The sequence below is a fragment of the Scylla paramamosain genome, chromosome 4, assembly GCF_035594125.1.
Source record: "Scylla paramamosain isolate STU-SP2022 chromosome 4, ASM3559412v1, whole genome shotgun sequence".
Classification (NCBI taxonomy): Eukaryota; Metazoa; Arthropoda; class Malacostraca; order Decapoda; family Portunidae; genus Scylla; species Scylla paramamosain.
In genome coordinates this window covers 14305263-14327249 of record NC_087154.1, presented here as the reverse complement: position 1 = coordinate 14327249, position 21987 = coordinate 14305263, and the positions used below count along the sequence as shown (strand labels likewise).

General features: G+C 37.4%; 1 protein-coding gene across 2 annotated transcripts in view; it reads right to left on the bottom strand.

The window, feature by feature from the left end:
• Positions 1-21987, bottom strand: part of LOC135099767 (E3 SUMO-protein ligase ZBED1-like) — a 75221-nt gene that overhangs the window by 34039 nt on the left and 19195 nt on the right. Inside the window, exon 2 of one of the 2 annotated variants that reach the window (XM_064002280.1) lies at positions 6007-6106. The exons of the other annotated variant lie outside the window; for it this stretch is intronic. The gene's annotated coding sequence lies outside the window, so the exon portion shown is untranslated. The remainder of the gene's footprint in view (positions 1-6006; positions 6107-21987) is intronic. 2 annotated transcript variants of the gene reach the window in all.

The window sequence follows — 21987 nt, the reverse complement described above, 5'->3', positions numbered from 1 at the left end:
GCGGAAGGGGAAATTTAATAATACAGCTGTTTCTCTCTTCCTCATTCAGATCCTTTCTCAGCCACATCTGCTTAGTGTTCGCATCCCCTGCCAACTTCCATGGGCTATCTAACACCTCTGCCTTGCACTGTACTTTAAATCTTATTCTTATCAGCCTGTTCTTCTCCTCAGTAAATTTTGCAACTCTATAATAGTCATCTATTTCACTCATCAGATCTCTTCCTTCATTCATCACTTTCTCCGCCATTCTATTAATCACTTATTTCAGTTCTTTCTGACTAAATTGGGCTTTTCTCCTCTTTCACTACAAACAGAATCACACTATTCCTCTTATCTACAGTACCCCTTACTAATTATTCATTATTCTTAATCACCTTCACCACTTTCTCTGCAATCCTGGACTCTTTGAAGTCCTCCATCTGTTTTTTAATTAATTTCCTAAAATCTAGCTTTTCACCTTAAGTTATCACTTTGCTTGCAATCACACTTTCTACTCCACTTCCTCTTTGTCTCCCTCTCTCTTTACCCTCCACTCACTCTGTTCTCTGCTCAATCCAACTACTGCTTCCACATCATTAATTATTTCCCTCTTGCAGTACTCCACCTCCCATTCCAAATTCTCCACTCTTGTTTCCAATATCTTTAACTCCTCTTTGTGCTTCTCTCTCATTGATTCAAACATCTCCCACATTTTGTCCATGTGCTGTTCCAGTTGATCGACTCTCCTCTTCTACCAATTCTCCTTATCTTCCCCATTTCCACCCCCAGAACTGGAGAAATCTATTTCAACCATATCTGTACTCCTCTTTTTCTTGGAACCACTCTCCTTTATAGAGGTAAACAAAACCTCATCCACCATCCTCCTTCCTTTCCCATGGATCTCCATTTCCTATGAGTCTCTATTTCCCATTACCTCCATTTCCCACAGGTGTCCATTTTCCCTTTTCTTCCAGACACTTTTTTCTTTGCTTTCTTTCCACTTAATCATATTAGATATGGAGACAGGGATTTTAAAGCACTCCTTTCCTGATGTACACTAGGTGAGGCTTTGCTTGGAAGCCTGATGTCCCTCTTCCATCGTGGCTAACCACAGTGTGTGTGTGTGTGTGTGTGTGTGTGTGTATGTGTGTGTAATATTTCTTGAAAATAAATTATAGTAAAATCCAGTTACTACATATTCGTTATCTCTGAGTCAGCGTTTGTTTACAATTAACTTAGTACTTTACTACACAATCAATGTAATGTATCATGAATTATGACAACACAATACATTATTAATATTATAGTTTATCACTAATAAAACATACAGAAATTACATAAACATGATCAGCTCAATGAAACTATTATCTGTATTTTCATAAAAAGTACCATGTTTTATTTGAGAAAAATTGATTATTTGATTTCATAAACTTTTACAATTTTCTTTATGAGCATACAAGACTTAAGAAAACAGCAAGACATACATACATAAATACACAGTCATAAAAGTATTGATGCTTAGAATGGATTGGATGTTTAGTTGGTGTATGCAAAGAACATCCATGATTTTTAAGATTAAATTTGTCAAAAAAGTGGATATGAAGACAGGCCAATATGACTGACTCAAGTTTTATCTAAAAATATATATATATAAATGCATATATACCAGCACAAGTTTACTTTTTTTTCTCCCCATCAATTTTTGACAGCTTCATTATTTCTTTCTTTCCATCTTAGTAGTTTTCTGTTATCATAATAAAAATTGACTGCTTTGCTTCAAGATTACATCACACCAATATCTTTAATGTACACATATAACATCAAATAAATATTTTAATTCCTTTATACTTTTCTTAGTTGCACCTTTGCATCAATAAAAAAAAAATATATATATTATATATACTTTGTGTAAAATTTATAAAATACCAAAAGCAGAAGACTGAAGTGTTCAAATACACTTGATTGTAACCTAAGTACATATATTCTCAGAATTGCATGCATAACTTTACACATGTTTATACACAATAAAAAAAAAAAATCCAGTTTGAATTTGTTAATTTTATTGATGTTAAAAATAGCATTTTAGTCAAGTTGGATCATGTCTAAATGGCTGCTTAGTTTGCACACTCAGTCCACTGAAGATTTGCATAATTTAAAGGTGCACATCATCATGCACATGAAGGGAGAAACTATTCATGTTAATGATGTAACAAATTCAAGCTGAAAACTCAACATAATTAACTAAAAAACACACATAATATTCCAGCAAATCCAATTTTATGTTTCCTCTGCACTTAAGTACTTGGGGCACTCAGGTTGAGGTATCAACTTCCAGTCTTATGCATGAAACACATATATCAATCTTTATGGAAGTCAAAGTAATATTCAAGCATTGTGCTTGATAGACTTTATATCACAACCATCAACCAGGTCTTAATTTATCCCTCATGACTTGCTTTTAATTAACAGCTTTTCTGCATTTACCTCAAAAATGTTGTCCCTACAACAGGAAGCATGAAATAAAGCATTTTTATAGCTCTGACATAAGATGTATGGAAGGAAAATAACTACCACCCTCAGTCATCAGTGTAAAAATATACATAAAAAAGATGACATAAATACGATGACAAGAAAAACAGATAGTTAATGAATATGAAATTAGCATTTGCTTATAAAGATAAGGAAATATTGAGAACTGATGGTGTGCATAATACAATTAAAAATAATATATTATGTCACCTGGCGAGAAAAAATAATTAGTAGCAACTAAAATGCTGAAGAAATATCTATATGAGGAGCATATGACAGAAGAGATGAATGGGAGATGGGATTATAACCTTTATAAAAATGTGAAAAAAAAAAAAAAGAAAAAAAAAATCAGTGGAGGTTAAGATGACTACAGTACCCTCTAGAGTTTCGTGCTTGCTTTATTCCCATGTCACAGCACTAAACTAGTGGATCGCAAAACTCAGGTACTGAAAACACTGAAAAACACTTATTTATTCTGGCCACATTGCCTAGAACTGTGTGTGTGTGCATTTTGCTCTCACATTCAGTGTGATGCAGCATTGCAGCAGTGCAGTGCTATGACATCTAGAACTGTGTGAATGTGTTTTTTCTCACATCTGGTATGACACAGAGGTGCAGCACTGATGCAGCATAATGCAATGCTATGCAATGGATGTAGTGGCACTGCAGTAGTGAACCATCTCTCTTTTCCTTGTAAGATGGGTACTGGTCAAGGGGGGGGGGAAAAGTAAAAAAAGAGAAAAAAAGCAAAGGCTAACTGAGGTACCAGTTCCTGAAGAAAGGTCAAAAGGATCATGCAAAAGCTTTTGATAGAGTCTGGCACAAAGCTTTGATTTCCATACTACCCTCGCATAGCTTCTATCCTTCTCTCTGTAACTTCATCTCAAGTTTCCTTTCTGATCATTCTATTGCTGCTGTGGTAGATGGTCACTGTTCTTTTCCTCAATCTGTTAACAGATTGAGGTGTTCTTCAGGGTTCTCTCCTGTCACCCACTCTCTTCCTATTATTCATCAATGATCTTCTAAACTAAACTTCTTGTCCTATCCACTCCTACGCTAATGATACCACCCTGCACTTTTCCACGTCTTTTCATAGACATCCAACCCTCCAGGAAGTAAACAGTTCATGCAGGGAAGCCTCAGAATGCCTGACTTTTGATCTCTCTAAAATTTCTGATTGGGGTAGGACAAACTTAGTATTGTTCAATGGCTCAAAAACTCAATTCCTCCATCTATCAGCTCAATACAACCTTCAAGACAACTATCCTCTCTTCTTCAGTGACACTCAACTGTCCCACTCTTTTATGCTAAACCTCCTCAGTCTGTCCTTTACTTATAATCTAAACTAGAAACTTCACATATCATCTCTAACTAAAACAGCTGCTCTAACTAAAACAGACTGCTAACTCTGTACAGGAGCCTTATCTGTCCATGTATTAAGTATACTTCACATGTATGGGGGGTCCCACTCATATGGCTCTTTTAGACAGGATGAATTAAAAGCTTTTTGTCTTATCAATTCTTCACCTCTAACAGACTGTTTTCGGCCTCTTTCTCATCACCCCAGTGTTGCATTTCCTATCCTCTACCACTTTTTTCATACTAAATGCTTTTCTGATCTTGCTAACTGCATGCCTCCCCCTTTCCTGCAACCTTGCTGCACAAGACTTTTTTTCTTTCTCTAACCCATATTCTGTCCACCTCTCTAACGCAAGACTTAACCAATATTTTCAATCATTCATCCCTTTCTCTGATAAAATCTGGAACTCCCTTCTTGCTTCTGTATTTCCTCCTTCCTATAACATGAACTCTTTCAAGGGGGAAGATTTGAAAACACTAATTTTTGACTACTGCTTTTGACTCTGTTCAGGGACCGGCATCTCAGTGGGCCTTTTTTTTTTTTTTTGTTACAGTTTTGTTGCCCTTAGCTGATGCCCCTCCTACAGAAAAAAATAAATAAATAAATAAAAAATAAAAAATCTTGAAACCTTCTTGAGTTCAGGTCATAGGAGTGAGGAAATACAGAAGCAGGCAAGGAGTTTTAGAGCTTACCGGAATAAGGGAGAAGTGATTGAGAATAATGGTTAGTTCTTACATTGGAGAGGTGGACAGAATAGGAGTGAGAAAGTAAAAGATCTTGTGCAGCAAGGCAGTTGGCAAGATTAGAAGAGCATTTAGTTTGAAAATAGCAGTAGGAGATAGCAAGAGGTGCAATACTGCATTGATAAGAGAGAGGTTGAAGCCAGTCAGTTAAAGGAGAGTTGATAAGACAAAATGCTTTTTGATTCCACCCTGTCTACAAGAGTAGTGTGAGTGGAATCCCCTCATATGTGAACAGATAAAGCCCCTGTGCAGAGTTAGCAGCTGAGGGTGAGAAAAATTGGAGACAACTCAGAACACTTAACTTCAAAGAAGCTCAGAATGCTTAACTTCATAGAAGCTATTTCAGCTAGAGATGAGGAGTGAAATTTCCAGTTTAGATTATTAGTAAAGGGCAGACTGATGATATTTAGTGTAGAAAAGGTGAACAATTGAGTGTCATGGAAAAAAAGGGGGGATAGTTATCTTGAAGGTTGTATTGAGTTGATAAATGGAGGAATTGAGTTTCTGAGGCATTGAACATAAAGTTTGTTCTGCCAAAGTCAGAAATGTGCTTTTGCAATATAGTGTGACACTTAGCCTTTCTCTCCCTCTCTTGCATGCAAGCCACTATAGCTATAGTACTGTGACAAACAAGTAAATAATTGGATTGGTACAAAAAAATAAGTGCAGGAACTCCCCCACATTACAAACAAGTTAGGTTTCAGGCAGTCTTGTATAAGTCCTTCTGTTCATAAATCATTGATTTATAATTTTTTGGATGTACAGTACCCTCTCAAGTTTTGTACTTGCTTTTCTTTTAGAGCTATATTGCTAGACTCAAGGACTGCAAAACTTGGGGGGGCTGAAAAATGCTTCTTTTTGTCATCCACATAACTTAGCATTGTGTGAGTGATTTGTTCTCACATTCAACAAAACACAGTGGTGTGGTGATGCAGCATCTTGATCTAGATCCTGCTGCTGCAAATGACTCAGGATTTCCCTTGAGCCAGTTTCAGCCACACAGTTACATCACACTACACACCACAACTAGCCACACAACAAACCATATCACAATCAGTCATACCACATGAAGCCACACCACACCCAGCTACACCTCAACCAACATCACATATAGCCACATCACAACTCACATCTCACCCTCCACAGCATGCCATGCACAACTGTCAATACCACCACATCATACGTAACACCTAGCCACACCATGGACACAATTTCACATCATGCCACACATCATACTAGTCATGCAACATCTCATACCACACTGTCACTCAACAATTTATATCATTCCCAGCAACACCACATATCACTTGTATCACAAAAGCCACACAGCAGCTCATATATCACACAGCCATACCAAATAGCCTAGCTGTGTTTGAGTGTTTGTGTTATCCTCACATTTTACATTATGCAGTGGTGCTGTAGTGCAGTAAATTGATCTTGATCTTGATGAACAGCTAGCTCAAGATTGCTCCTGACCTAGGCCTCTTGTTTGTATCTGCAGAAGTTCATAACTTGAATGTTCTAACCACCAGTTCTAAATCTCTCTCTCTCTCTCTCTCTCTCTCTCTCTCTCTCTCTCTCTCTCTCTCTCTCTCTGACTGATATGCCATGCTCTTCCATAATCCAGAGACCAACTGGAGTGAGAAACAGACACTGCCTGCAGTCTCAGACATCAAAGGCAGTGACTTATATGGTGGGGGAGGGGAACAACAGGGGAGGGGTGGGGAGGGGAAGGAGCTCGGCCACTTGCTCAGTCCCCCTCTCTCTCTCTCTCTCTCTCTCTCTCTCTCTCTCTCTCTCTCTCTCTCTCTCTCTCTCTCTCTCTCTCTCTCTCTCTCTCTCTCTCTCTTCTTGCTGCCCTCTTCATTGTCTTCCTATCTCCTCATCTTCATATTCTTTATCACTTCTATGTTGCCACTCATAACAGTTCATTTACAACTAAATGAAGAATAGAACAATAAATAGGAAAACCAAAAAAGAGAAAAGTATGGTGCAGATGTGTACTATGCAAGGGCTGCAGCATGATTAATATGCAAAATGTGTGCGTAGCTTGTTCAAGAATCAATTGACAGTACTTCAGTCAAAGCAATTATAAGTTCAAAATATTCTCCCTAAACCAATTTGTTTGAAAAGGGAGCAATTCCATAACTGAGGTTCCTGTCTCTCTCTCTCTCTCTCTCTCTCTCTCTCTCTCTCTCTCTCTTTATATATATATATATATATATATATATATATATATATATATATATATATATATATATATATATATATATATATATATATATATATATATATATATATATATATATATATATATATATATATATATATATATATATATATACATACATGCATACATACATACAGTGGAACCTCAGTTACCAAACATCTCCATTTTTAACAAATTGGTTTTGAACAAAATTTTGAATTCATTATTGCTTAAGTTGTGGTACCATAATTTGGTTCTAGAACAAGGTTACTTGATTTCAAATATTAAAAGACATAGCAAAAGTTGCTATTTATTACTAATTTATAGTTTCTATAAATATTTTTCATTTTTTATATATTTGGAGGAGAGACACAGAGTGTAAGACAGTAATTCAATTTTTGATATAAGTAAATGTGATCGCGTTAAAAAGCCTCGATGTAAACAAACAATTTTTGGCACTCAGGAGTAATCATGAGCCACTTGTGGCTCCCTCAATGACATCCAATGTCATCACTACTACATAACTGCATTTTTCCAGTAGCTTTCCCAGCATCAATATGTCTGAGTGTTATGATCACATTCATTTTGGCGGTAAGTGGGTTGCTCTTCTCTGTGTCCCTCTGTAAAGTTTCGCTCTCTAGATTGGTCTAAGCAGTATCTTCTGATGAGTTTTGTGTCACAAAGTTCATTCATTACATCCTTTCTGAATAAATAATTTGTGAGCTGGAGATGTTGTAAAGCAACAATTTTGGCAATGAGAGCATACCATAAGCCTCTAAGAGAGGGTAGACTGGTGTCTAGGAACAAATTAATCCATTTTACATTGATTCCTACAAGGAAAATAGTTTCAGTTTTCAAACATTTCTGATTTTGAATGGCATTCAAGAACAAATTAAGTTTGAGAACTATATATATATATATATATATATATATATATATATATATATATATATATATATATATATATATATATATATATATATATACACTGGGTGTCTCACAGTTTAAGGTACATATATTGGGTTTCAGTAGTTCAAGTAATTCTAAGTTGAAAATACTCTACACACATATGCTGTGTTTTGCTTTATTTTGCAAGAAATTAATGTGTAAGTTGTGTGTTGTGGGAACCATTCACCTGGGTGGGCCTCCACCTCCTTCCTTCCCTCCTTGGCTTGCTATATTCTTCAATAGCACTGCACAATATTAAGTGATAATTTTTTGTGTACAATCTATGCAGTCAAAGCCTTACAGGAAACAATTAGTAAGTGACATTACATTTTTGTAAGTGTTAGTGAAGAAAACACATGTAACAGCATTACAGTGGTTGTTAAGTGCCACTTTTTAAACATACATGGCAATTCACTGCAACTGTCACCATCGCACCTCAACACCAAACAGTTGACATCTTGACACCAAAGTGACAGGCATTATCAATCAGCTGATTGCCAAAGTGCATCTTTTTTGCTATAGTGAAGATGCCTTTCACATTCAGTAACACTGAGTATTCAAACATGATATTCATGTGATAATATTCATGACATGATATTCATTCTGTGATGATACAGCCCAAGCTGCAGTAGTAGAATACAAATGCAGGTACGCAGTCAGAAGACACCCAGATAGCAGAGTATTGTACAGAGTGCATCAGGATCTCTGTGAGAAAGGATGTAGCCTATCCCCAGTACTTCTGCAGCAGCTGAATGTATGTGAACAGGTCAAGGCAGTATCATCCAGATGATGATACTAAGCCCCAACATCAGTACAAGAATACTAACACAAATACACAAATACATAAATGGGTAAGATTCATAGAACATAGTACAATTTTTCATCACTTACAAAGAATATTGTTTAATCTAAAGGGGTATTTACAGGACTGGTGCCAACACCAGGCAGTCATCATGAAACTGGTAAGTTGCCACTTATATTTAAAAAGTAGCACTAAACAACCATTGTTTTACCTGTATGTTTTCTTCACTGACACATACAAAAACTTAATCCATCATTTGCTAACTGTTTCCTGTAAGGATTTGTCACTATAGACTGTACACAAAAGATGATCACTTAACCCTTTCCTTCCGGCAATCGTATATATACGATTGCAAAAATGCGTCCGTAGCGACGGCAATCATACCGGTAATCAAGAATTTTCGCGCCTCAATTTTGAGGTCCAAGCGCGGTTTCTCGAGTCAGATGGTGTGAGTGGAAGTGTCTGGCATGTTTCCACATGTAGTGTTGTCACTAGCTCTGGAAATTTAGTGGTAACTAAGCTATTTTCCTTTTCTCTGGGCGACACTTGGCAACCCCAGCGACCCGCCGGGTGGAAAGCACTCGCCGGGTGGAAAGCACCATGATAAGTGTGAAGAGACATCCTGATAAGAGCCAAGGATCTCAGATCATAACTCACCATGGAGCAGGACACAACATATGTATTTAGCAGTGCTTCTGAGTTTGAAGACAGTGACAGTGAATATTTAGAAGAAGATGAAGAAAGCGAAGACATTAGTGAGGACTCGGAAAATGATTTACAGGATCCACCTGTTTTATCAGAACAAAGAGATGATACCTATCATTCTTTCATGGTAATTTTTTCATTATCTTCGATTTTATAATAAAATGGTAGAAGGTAACTTGTCAGAGAGAGAGAGAGAGAGATAATGTTATTTGCCTGAAACTTGATATGAAAAGGGATGAAATCTCTCTCTCTCTCTCTCTCTCTCTCTCTCTCTCTCTCTCTCTCTCTCTCTCTCTCTCTCTCTCTCATTGGAAGTGTACAATTTCCCCTCCAAGTGAGAGAGAGAGAGAGAGAGAGAGAGAGAGAGAGAGAGAGAGAGAGAGAGAGAGAGAGAGAGAGAGAGAGAGAGAGAGAGAGAGAGAGAGAGAGAGAGAGAGAGAGAGAGAGAGTGTGCGCGCGGCATCATCGCTCTCCGGGGTGTTTCTGGATGACGGATCACACAGCGGGAGGAGGAGGAATCCTTTATAAGGCATAAACTCAACTTTGAGAGGTCACATCGAGCTACAAAGTATATCATTGTATTCAGAATATCAAAGAGAAAATAATTATTAGTATTCAAACAATTTTCTGACAATTTCTAGGTTTACCATTTTTAGCCGTCATACAAAACGGGAAAATAATTTAAGCGCCGGAAGGAAAGGGTTAATGCTGTGTGGCACCATTCGAATATGTAGCGAGCTGAGCACCCAGACAAGCAGTTTCCACATCACATAACTTACATGTTAATTTCTCGCAAAATAAAGCAAGACAGCATATGTGTATAGAGCATTTTTCATCTTAAAATTACTCGAACTATCAAATCCCAAAGCATGAACCTTAATTCGTGGGACACCCTGTGTGTGTGTGTGTGTGTGTGTGTGTGTGTGTGTGTGTGTGTGTGTGTGTGTGTGTGTGTGTGTGTGTGTGTGTATATATATATATATATATATATATATATATATATATATATATATATATATATATATATATATATATATATATATATATATATATATATATATATATATATATATATAGTTACAACACCAACTTCAGCCTCTCTCAGCTGTCGCTAACTTGGGTCGGGTCAGCTTCCCCAAACTACCTCCTATGTAGTTTAGTGAGGGGCCCACATACATGTTTACAAAGTCTTACTGGTCTCCTATAAAGATTACATATATGAGATCATACAGACTTGCTGTTTCACCCACCTACAGGTAAAGTGCCAACTAACTTCGACTTGCTGAGAAAGAGTCGCAAACCATGTGCCAGGGAATCACAGCTACGACAAAGGACAAACATACCTCAGAGGTTTATAATAATCTGTGAGCTACCTCCCACAATAAGACGTGTCCTCCCACACCCACAGACTATTATGTCTTCCTGTTGGCCAACAGTATATTTAAAATCTGCCAGAAGACAGACCAGTATCAGCTAAACACGGTAAGGCTGAGGGAGAGAGGAAACAACCACCAATCAAAAGAGAATCTCTATATCCTCTGGCTCCAAGGCTCCAAGCAGAACTTCTAGAGCCAGTTGCATTTAATGGCACAAAACGCTACAGATTTAAGAACACAACCAACAGACAAAAGAGAGAGCCAACGAACCGTTCTCAGATGCACCAAAACACCTGGCCAGCATTGAGGAGTTGGTGTTAACAGATATCTAATCAAATTAAAGAGGCACAATATCCACAGGCAGACTCCTGGAGACTCTTATTTCACCTAATAAGCAGAGGTGTACTGCTTTGAATACTTAAATAATGTCTAATCAAGCAAAGGCCCTCTAGAATATATATCCCCCTTAGTCTTCTTGCCTTGCTCTACCTCTACAGATATGTGTCTTTACTCTTATGTTGCTGGACACTGACTGACTAAGGAGACAGCTGCACATCCAGACACCACTGCTATCACAGACAAAGAGAGAGAGGGGGTGGAGGAAAGGAGAGCCAAGAGGGTGGCAGGCAGCTGACCTGCCCACCACTCTATGCTGCTCTCCTTCACAGTAAAACATTTATGTTTTAAAAATTCTAGAGGTTCTATTTGGGGAGCTCGATCAAAACGAATGACACAATAGGGTAGAGGTTCTCTTCTATACATCCCTGCAGTCTCAACTCTCATAAAGAAAGGGGGATGAGGTAAATTAAATGGGGAAGGTTAACTTTAAATTTATACAAAAGTTACAGTAACTCTGGCACCTGGCTCATAGACGTAAGAGATGTCTGCATGTAACAATATACACACAGTAGATGCCCCCATATCCAGATAACCATTATCTGGAGCAGCCTCCTAAGTCTTAAACCATATTCACACGAAGTGACTTTACTCACTGTTACAAGTAGCAGCAACTACCCACTATAATGACATTCACTGTTACTGAGCCAGTCACACAAGGTAACTTTACTTGCTGGTACTTGCACCGATGAATCGACATCTAGCATTTTAGTAGTCCCATGTTTCTTGTGCAGAGTGGTCATGTCAAGGATCAGGCACCAGGTTTTAAACCAATTAATCCAGTTAGTATGTGCCAAAATGGGATAAGAAGTGTCAGACAAACTTGAAACTCAAAAGAAAAAAAAGTTGGTAAAAGAGTGAAAAGTCAGTAGGGAAAAGTTGGGAGCATCTATCAGTATATTGAGAGAATTGGCTGTAGAAGACCCAACTGGTTACAGGAACATCTTGCGTATTAGTTCAGCAAAGTTTGAGGAGTTGCTTGATTTGATTACAACTAGAAATAATAATAATAATAATAAAAAAAAAAAACTATTATGAGAATGGCAATTCTGTGCAAGACCAGACTGGAAATAGCACTACGGTATATAGCAAGTGACCTTCCAGATATAATGTTTCTCCAGGAGGCATCTGTTTTCTCAAACCAAAAAGCTTTGGTTTATAAACATCGTCATAGATTTCTTCACCTTGTTCACTTCATTCCTATGTGCATCCTTCAAGTTCTTTATTTTCTTCCTCAGAGGCTCTTCATCAGCAGTCTCAACACCAGCTCCCTTGCATTTCTGTTCATGTAGTTTTCATTGTTTGTTTCCCACAAACCTTCATATTTTCTATAAATGTCCAAAACTCTTAATGATTTCATCCCCTAACCACTTAAAAACTTGTTTGTCTGTCATATTTCATACATGGGAAAACAAACTCAATGGCTGACTCAGTGGTGGTGGTGTGACTGTATGGTCACATGAAGCGACTATGGACCTACTAGTAGCTGCAATTAGGTCACATGATCCTGAAATCACATGCTACCAGCGAGTAAAGTTGAACATGTTTAACTTTAGTAGCTGCAAGTATTTTTAGTCACCAGCTGGACTTGCTAGTGACAACTAACCAGTCACACTAGGCAGCTACCAGTTGCAGCTACTGCAGTAGAAGCAAGTAAAGTTGCCTCATGTGACAGCAGCTTTACTTGGGGCTGAAATTTAAATCGCATGGGCAAGTGGCTGGCTCCCCACAATTCAAATCACTGAAGCGCTCAAGCCCACTGCTTGATCCCGCTAAGCAGCATGCAAGAGTGAAAGTACAGTCTACATAAATGTACTCATTGCAGCATTAAAATAATATGTAGCATTTCCAACATTATTGGAAGAGTACAAACATTATGTATTAACCATTTGTACTATTCATTTTTTGATATTATACATTCCTTGTGCTTTAATACATTGTTTTCTTGTTCATCTAGCCATACTTTCAGTTATTTCTCAATTGTGAAGGCTCAGGAAAACAAACATCTACATATCCATAAACTCCACATATCCTACAGGCCCTTGGCTGAATTAATCTGGATACACAAGTGTCCACTGTGTATATATATATATATATATATATATATATATATATATATATATATATATATATATATATATATATATATATATATATACACTTATCCCCCAGCTATAGCGGGTTTTGCTAACGCGGTTTAAAGCTATCACGGGAACAATAAAAAACACATTAAATGGGCTAACGCGAATCCTAGTGGAGCTATCGCGGCCCATGAGTCGTTATATGTCCAGGATGTTCACGTGACAGCTACGTCATATTTCTTGGCCAGATTCGCTTGCTAATTGGCTGAATTTGACTGACATATTAGGCCGTGATTGGCTTGCACACTCCCGCTTCCTTATCCAGCCACTCTCCCGCTCCCCCATCCCTCTAGTCCCTCCCGCCACAGTTGACTAAGTGGCACGTGCCGTGGTGAATCTCAAGGTCACGCGTGTGTATCTCGGGACAATGGCCTCTACTCCCCCTCCTGGCCACCCAGGGAGATCGCTACCACCCAACCCGACCCAGCGAAAGGCAACAGCGGCGCCTGGGAAAGAAATCAAGAAGAGGAAGAACCTTACATATGCTGTGAAATATGAGATAGTGAAATTGATCGAGAGTGGACAAAGTAAAAGTTCAGTGGGCGCTAAGTTCGGCATCAACGAGTCTACAGTGAGAGGTATTTACCTTAAGAAGGACCACATTAAGGCACATATGAACCTCACTAGTGATAGTGCTGGACATAATGCTGTGCGAAGCTCAAATCATGTCCTCCTCAAGACTGATCTATAAATCATGGTGAGATGAGGGGAAAAAAAAGGTGCCAATATGTTGAATTGTGTTGCTACTCTGGCGGGCCACGAACAATTTTTTTTTTTCCTATGTATTCTTAACAATGGCTATCGCGTTTTTAGCTATCACGGCGATGTTAAGGGACCAATTTCTCGCGATAGCTGGGGGTTGAGTGTATATATATATATATATATATATATATATATATATATATATATATATATATATATATATATATATATATATATATATATATATCCATGTAATGAAATGCCACCCCAATATTTGTTAACATCCTGTATGTCGAGCCAAATATCTCATTTATATGGTGTTCTGAGGTCAGGGTATCTTGAAAAACCACTCCTAGGTCTTTTTCCTTCTTGCTCCTCATTATTACTTCCTCCCCCATTTTATAGTCCGATGCAGGTCTTCTTTTACTTTTTTCCCAATTCCATCACATGGCATTTCTTAGCACTGAATTCCAATTTCCACTTCCTACTCCACCCATAAATCTTGTCAATATCTCTTTGCAACTCTATACAATCAACACGGCTCTTTATTACTCTTAACAGTTTTGCATCATCACCAAACAGATTGATATGACTGCATATCATTGACATATATTTGGAACATAATGGGTGCTAACACTGATCCCTGTGGTACTCCGCTTGTTACATTACTCCAACTTGAACAGGTGTCCTGATCACAGTTCTCATTTCTCTATCCTTTAAGTAGTCTCTCATCCATTTTAGCATTGTCCCTCTCAGTCCTCCTATATGCTCCATCTTCCACAATAGTCTTTTATGTGGAACTTTATCAAAAGCTTTTTTGATGTCCAAGTACATTGCATCTACCCACCCATCTCTGTTTTCACACATGACCTTCCTTTTCTGAAACCAAATTGATTATTTTTTATAACTTCGTTCTCTTCCAAATATTTCACCCACTTTTTCTTGATTACTATTTCACAGATCTTGCCCATAATGCTAGTTAGCAACATCAGTCTATAATTTAGTGTCTCAGTCCTCTTTCCTCCTTTGGGTACTGGCACTATATTTACTCTCTTCTACTCTCTTGATACTCTTCCCTCAATCAGTGAGCTGTTAATCACATCCCAAATTGGCTCCACCACCTGTTTTCTACATTCCTTTAGTGTCCAACCTGACACTCCATCAGGCCCCGTTGCTTTCCTGACATCCAACTTCTCTAACAATTTGCCAATTTCATGTTTTTGCACCAAGACTTCCCGTAAACCCCGCTGCCTCACCTCCTCGTTTGGTTCTGTAAAACCTGCGTCCACACTGAACACAGACCTGAAACTCTCATTCATAGTTTCACTCATCTCTTCTGTTGTTTGGTATATCCTTCCTTCCTTTACTATCTTGTTAATGGTCTCTCTGCTTGTCATCTTTCCTTTGATATATCTGTAAAAAAGGTTGGGCTCTTCTTCATATTTCTTTACCACATCCTTTTCAAATTGTTTCTCCTCCTCTCTTCTTATTCTAACATACTCATTCCTTGCCTCCTTATACTGCTCTCTATTATTTTAATTTCTTTGTTTCTTCAGTTCCTTCCAAGCTATATCCTTTCTCTTCTTAGCTTCTGCACATCTGGCATTATACCAAATATGTTTGCTCCTCCTTACTTTATATACAGGTACATCTGCACACCCTCATTGTGCTTTTCAGGAATGTTCTGTATTTCTCTTGCACTGTCTTGCCTTCCATAAGTCCCTTCCAATCAATACTCCCAAAGAATTTTAACTCTGTAAAATTTGTCTTTGCGAGATTAAGTCTCCCATTTTTATAATCCTCCTTACATGGTAGAACCTCCCAATCTTGCAGTACCAACTCGTTTAACACCACATGGTCACTTTTTCCCATTGGGGTTAAGTATTTAATAGTTGGACTGGGCTCCGTTTTTTTTTTTTTTTTTTTTTTTTTTTGTGAATACCAGGTCAAGCATAGATGGTTCCTCCTCCCCTCAGTATCTTGTAAATTCTTCCACCCATTGGTCCATTGTATTCACCATAGCTAACTGTAGCATTTCTTCACTCCACAGTCCAGCATTTCCATAAACTTCCATCTCCTCCCAGTTTACATTTTTGCAGTTAAAGTCTTCCACTAGTAGTATTTTACTGTCCTTCCTTATCATGTTGTCTAAGCACTTCAACACTTCCTATTGCATTTCCTTGTGATCCTCCAGCCTCCATGCATTAGTCTTTAGTGGCATATATGTTAATATGATCCTCCTCCTTTCTCTCCCACTGGTCCTGATTGTTATACCTATGACCTCCACCATGCCATCTCCATATTGCACTTCTTCCACATATATATCTTCTCGAACCATTATCAGTACTCCTCCTCCTTTTCCCTTTATATCTCTCCTCTAATAATTATATCCTTCTTCCTTAAAGTTTAAATGGACTTCCTCTTTTAACTTTGTTTTAGTTAGGCACTTCCAGTACACTTGAAAGTAACCTGTCTGTTTGTATACATTACTCTTAATGTACTACTTCTCCCTCCACATGCAATTTGTCTGTCTGCTGCTGTGGTTCTTTCATTTCTTGTTCCCTTTCCCAAATATACCACTTCCTTAGTCTCATATCTAGTACCCTCCAATAAAATTTCCTCTTCTTGGTCTCTGTCCTTCTCTCGTTTTTTTCCTTGGCTTCATTTCTCAGATCCCTCTCTTTTTCCCTTTCTTCCAAGTTCATATCTCTTTTTACCCAAATATTCTTGTATTCTGAACTTTCAGCCAACTTCCCAGTTCTTGCTAGGATCTCCTCTACTGCAACGTGGGATCTCATTCTCACTTTTAACGGTCTTTTACCCCCTTCACTATATTTTCCAATTCTATATGTTTCTTCCACTTCTCGTTCCAGTCCCTCTTCCTCATCTTGGACCATTGTAATAATTTTCCTTACCAACTCCTTCTCTTCTCTCTCTCTCTGACAGACTTTACTGAGTTTTTCTTCTCTTGCAGTCCAAAAAAGACCATACATTTCTTCTTATCCACTGTGTCTCTCACCAAAACCTCCTTTTCTTTAATTACCTGAATTACTGTGTCCTTGGTCCTTTCCTTTATTTGTGTGTGTGTGAATTACTGTGTCCTTGGTCTTTTCCTGTATTTGTGTGTGTGTATTTACATAGTTGTGTTTTACAGGAAAAGAGCTATGCTCATGCTGTCCTGTCTCCATATCTATAAGCATCCAGCTTAACTTTAAATTCATGAATATTTGTTGCTTGTACCACTGTTTCATCTAAGTTGCTCCATATTTCTTTGCTTCTATTTGGGAAACCATATTTCTTGATATCTCCTCTACTTGTTGTTCCCCACAGTTTCACTCCATGTCCTCTTGTATCTCTTGAGTCCCCACACATATAAGTCTTCTTTGTCAAATTGATCCTTACCCTTCTTTAAAGCTCTGTATATAGCAATCAGGTCCCCTCTTTCTCTTCTCTCTTGTAATGATGGAAGCTTCAATCTCCTTAATCTTTCTTCATAGGTTAAACCTCTCAAACTTGGTACCAATTTGGATGCAACTCTTCGGATCCTTTCTATTTTCCTTATTTCCTTTTTATTATGGGGTGACCAAACAATTGTGGCATATTCCAGTTTTGGTTGAATCACATATTCCATTTTTATCATCTCTTCATCCATGTAAGCAAATGCTCCTTATATCTTTCTTAGTAACTCGTAGGTTTCCCCAACTATTTTGTTTACATGTTTTTCGGGTGGTAAATTATCACTTATTGTAATTCCCAAATCTTTTCTTCTTTGGTTTTCTTAATTTCCACTTCTCCCATGGTGTAGGAACTTGTCAGTCTTCTTTTGCTTTTTCCTAATTCCATCACCTTGCATTTCTTTGCATTGAATTCCATTTCCCATTTCTTACTCCATTTATATATCTTATTTAGATCTTTCTGTAATATTTCACAATCCATATTGTTTTCCACTCTTTTCAATAATTTTGCATTGCCTGCAAACAGACTTATATAACTGTCAACCTCATCCACCGTATCGTTGACATACACCAGAAACATTATGGGGGGTAAGACTGTCCCCTGTGGTACTCCACTTGTAACTCTACACCATTCTGATTTTTCTCCCTTTATTACTGTTCTCATTTCTCTGTCCCTCAAGAAGTCCGTAATCCAATTCAGTGTGTTGCCTTGCAAACCCCCCATTTTTTAAATTTTCCATAGCAGTCTCTGGTGTGGTACCTTATCAAATGCTTTTTTTTTTTTAGGTCTAATTAAACACAGTCTGCCCAACCCTCTCTCTCTCTTGAATTATATCAATTGCTCTACTATATAAGCTCACTAAATTCGTGACACAAGATCTTCCACTCCTGAAACCAAATTGTCTATCAGCCAATGTATGTGTTTCTTCTAAATATTCCATCCATCTGTTTTTAACTATTCTTTCCACTATTTTTGCCACCACACTTGTTAGGGACACTGGTCTGTAATTCAGTGGATCTTCTTTATTACCTCCTTTAAAAATGGACACAATATTGGCTTTCTTCCAGTCTAGAGGGATTTTTACTTCCTTAAAAGAACATACTATGGTATTATGTATACCTTCTGCCAGTTGTTCTCAACATTCCTTAAGTATCCAGTTGGACACTCCATCTGGTCATTGAGCCTTACTTACATCCAATTCTTTCATAATCTTCTTAATTTCACTTATGTCCACCTATATCTCTCTCATCACATTGCCTCTGTGCCATGCTCTTTTTCCTTCAAATTTGCTTTTTTCAAGAAAAAAAAAGAGCGTCTAATGTGCCAGCAAATATAGTATGCAGTGAAACCTTGGTTACCAAGCACCTCCCTTTTCAAACAAATCATTTTTTTTAACAAAATTTTGAATTCATTATTGCTTCTGTTGCTGTACCATAATTTGGTTCTGGAACAAAGTTACTTCATTTCAAATATCAAAAGACATAGCAAAAGCTGCTGTTCATTGCTAATTTATTGTTCTTATAAATATCTACTTTATTTTTTTATATATTTGGAGGAAAGACACAGTGTAAGAGAGTAATTCAATATTTGAAATAAGGTAAATGTGATCCCGTTGAAAACCCTCAATGTAAACAAACAGTTTTCAGTGCTCAGGGGTGTGTTCCAAAGAGGTTTATGTAAGCTTACATACAACCACCCCTTCATTTGGGGCACTAGATCAGCTGGAGCTAACAAAAATGGCCGCCCACAGCGATCTTAGCAGAAGAGCTCGCTGACTACCCTGTACTAGACGTTGTGGACATTATTCATAAAAGAAATGAAGTCTTAAGGAGGCAAGAGCAAGAGAGAGGAGAAGAGAGACCAGAAAGTCCTGTGAGAGTCAGGGATTATATTTGTTTATCAACAGTACCCTCCTTTGCATGGGGGGGGGAGCACACTACCTCTCCATCCATTAGCTCACAGTGATGCCATTAAACCCCAAATACACATTCCATAACATTAAGTAAAGTTACATAAACCCCTTTGGAACGCACCCCAGGAGTAATTCTGAGTTACCTGTGGCTCTTTCGATGACCCCCAGCACCATCACTACTGCACAACTGCATTTTTCCAGTAGCTTTTCCCAGCAGCAAGATGTCTAAGTGTTATGACCACCTTCATTTTGGCATTAAGTGGGTTGCTCCTCTCTTTGTCCCTCTATAAGACTTCCCTCACTAGACTGGTGACAAAGAGAATACCTGCATGGTCTTAACAGTATCTTCTGATGAGTTCTGTGTCACTAAGTTCATTCAGTACATCTTTTCTGGATAAATAATTTGTGAGTTGGAGATGTTGTGAAGCAGCCATTTTGTCTGAGGGAGTGTCTGTTATAAGCTGCTAAGATAGGGCAGATGGGTGTCTGGGAATGGATTAATCCATTTTACATTGATTCTTATAGGGAAAATAGCTTCAGTTTTCAAACATTTTGGATTTTGAATGGCATTCTGGAATTAATTAAGTTTGAGAATCGAGGTTCCACTGTGTGTGTGTGTGTGTGTGTGTGTGTGTGTGTGTGTGTGTGTGTGTGTGTGTGTGTGTGTGTGTGTGTGTGTGTGTGTGTATATATATATATATATATATATATATATATATATATATATATATATATATATATATATATATATATATATATATATATATATATATATATATATATATATATATATATATATATATATATATAGTTTTACAGGGAAGCTCCAAAGTTTTCTTCAACTTTATTCTAATGTCAATTGCTATGCTTCACCTATTTCTGCAAGCATCTTCAGGCAATTCATGTTGCCAAGAAGTTGGTGGGTCCTCCTCATTACAGGTCACAGCCTGGCTTGAAATCCACCTTCCCTTGCAGCAACTGAAACCTTCCCAGTAGTTACTTGGCTCTTGTTCCCTGGGATAGTAGTTGCAACTTTATGCTGTAAAGGTCTTCTTGATAGCTTCTTTTGCAGGGAAACTCCAAAGTTTTCTTCAACTTTTATTCTTATGTCAATTGCTATTGACATAAGAATAAAGTTGAAGAAAACTTTGGAGTTTCCCTGCAAAAGAAGCTATCAAGAAGACTTTTACAGTATATATATATATATATATATATATATATATATATATATATATATATATATATATATATATATATATATATATATATATATATATATATATATTTACATTTTATTTACAACTTATGCATGTATATAGACACTCCCTGATTTACAAACATTCGAGTTATGTACTTCCGCAGAAACAAACAAGAGGCCTGGCTCAGAAACACACACACACACACACACACACACACACAAAGATGCAAAAGAAGATCACCAAGTGGAAGCTTAAAAATTATATATACAAATATAGATGGTTTGATGTTAAGCCTATTGGAACTTAAAGACTACCTACACAGCAATAAACCAGACGTGGTATGTTTACGGAAACCAAACTAGAAGAGGAAATAAAGATGGGATTTGCAAAGGAAGGTTACAGCACATGGAGGAGAGACAGAAAAGGAAAGGGAGGAGAAGGAGTGATAATATTGGTAATAGAGGATATTGTTGAGGAAATGGAATATGGTGATGGAATGGCAGAAACTTTGAGTGTTGTGATTAAGATCAAAGGAAGTGAAAAAGGAAAGTTATTGTGACATACATACCACCAAAAACTGATGCATGGGAGACCAATAAACTTAAAAGCATGCAACTAGAAACAAAAAATAGTAAAGAGGAAATGATAAGGAAAAGTAACAAAGTGCTCTTAATAGGTGACTTCAACACTAAAGGAATTAACTGGGAGAAGATGGAAGTGAAAGAAAATGTTGTCATAGAGTGAAGAACTTATGCATACCATGATGGTGAATATAATGAGAATGGGCAAACAAGCCTACAAGATGCAGAGGAGAAGAACCATCACAATTGGACTTAGTGTTTACAAAAACCCCAGAAAGTAGACCAAGTATACATTGTCTGGGTCCAATGGGAAGAAATGATCATATAACAATAGAAATAGTACTACAGGAGGAAACAGTGTTGCACAGGAATGAACAATTTAGAAATGGGAGACAGAACTATGCTAAGGCAAACTTTGCAGAGCTTAATAAATTTTATTGAAAAATTAACTTGAAAGAGCTATTTGAAGATAAAATAGTGCAAGGAAAATATGAGATATTTTTGAGTAAGTATAGAGAGGGGGATTCAACAGTTTGTGCCAAGTGAAAATTGGGAAACATGAATGCTATAATACCAGGTGTGGAGAAGCAAAAAAGAAAAAGGACAGGGCATGGAGGAAAATGATGAGACAACTGAACACTAGACTAGGAAAGAATACAGAAAGACAAAGAATGAATATGGTATAATAAGAAGGGAAGAAGTAAGAAATTTTGAAAGAGACATTATAAGAAAATGCAAGGAAGAGCCCAAACTCATCTACAGATACATAAATGGAAAAATGAAACATAGGAATGACATAAACAAGCTAAGAAGAGAAGGAAGAATTTATGAAACTAATGAAAAGATGAGTGAACTAATGAATGAGTTTTCAATCTGTGTTTACAAAGGAAATCAAATTTGTGGCACTGAAAGTGGTATCACAGAATGAGGGAATACAGGAATACAAGTA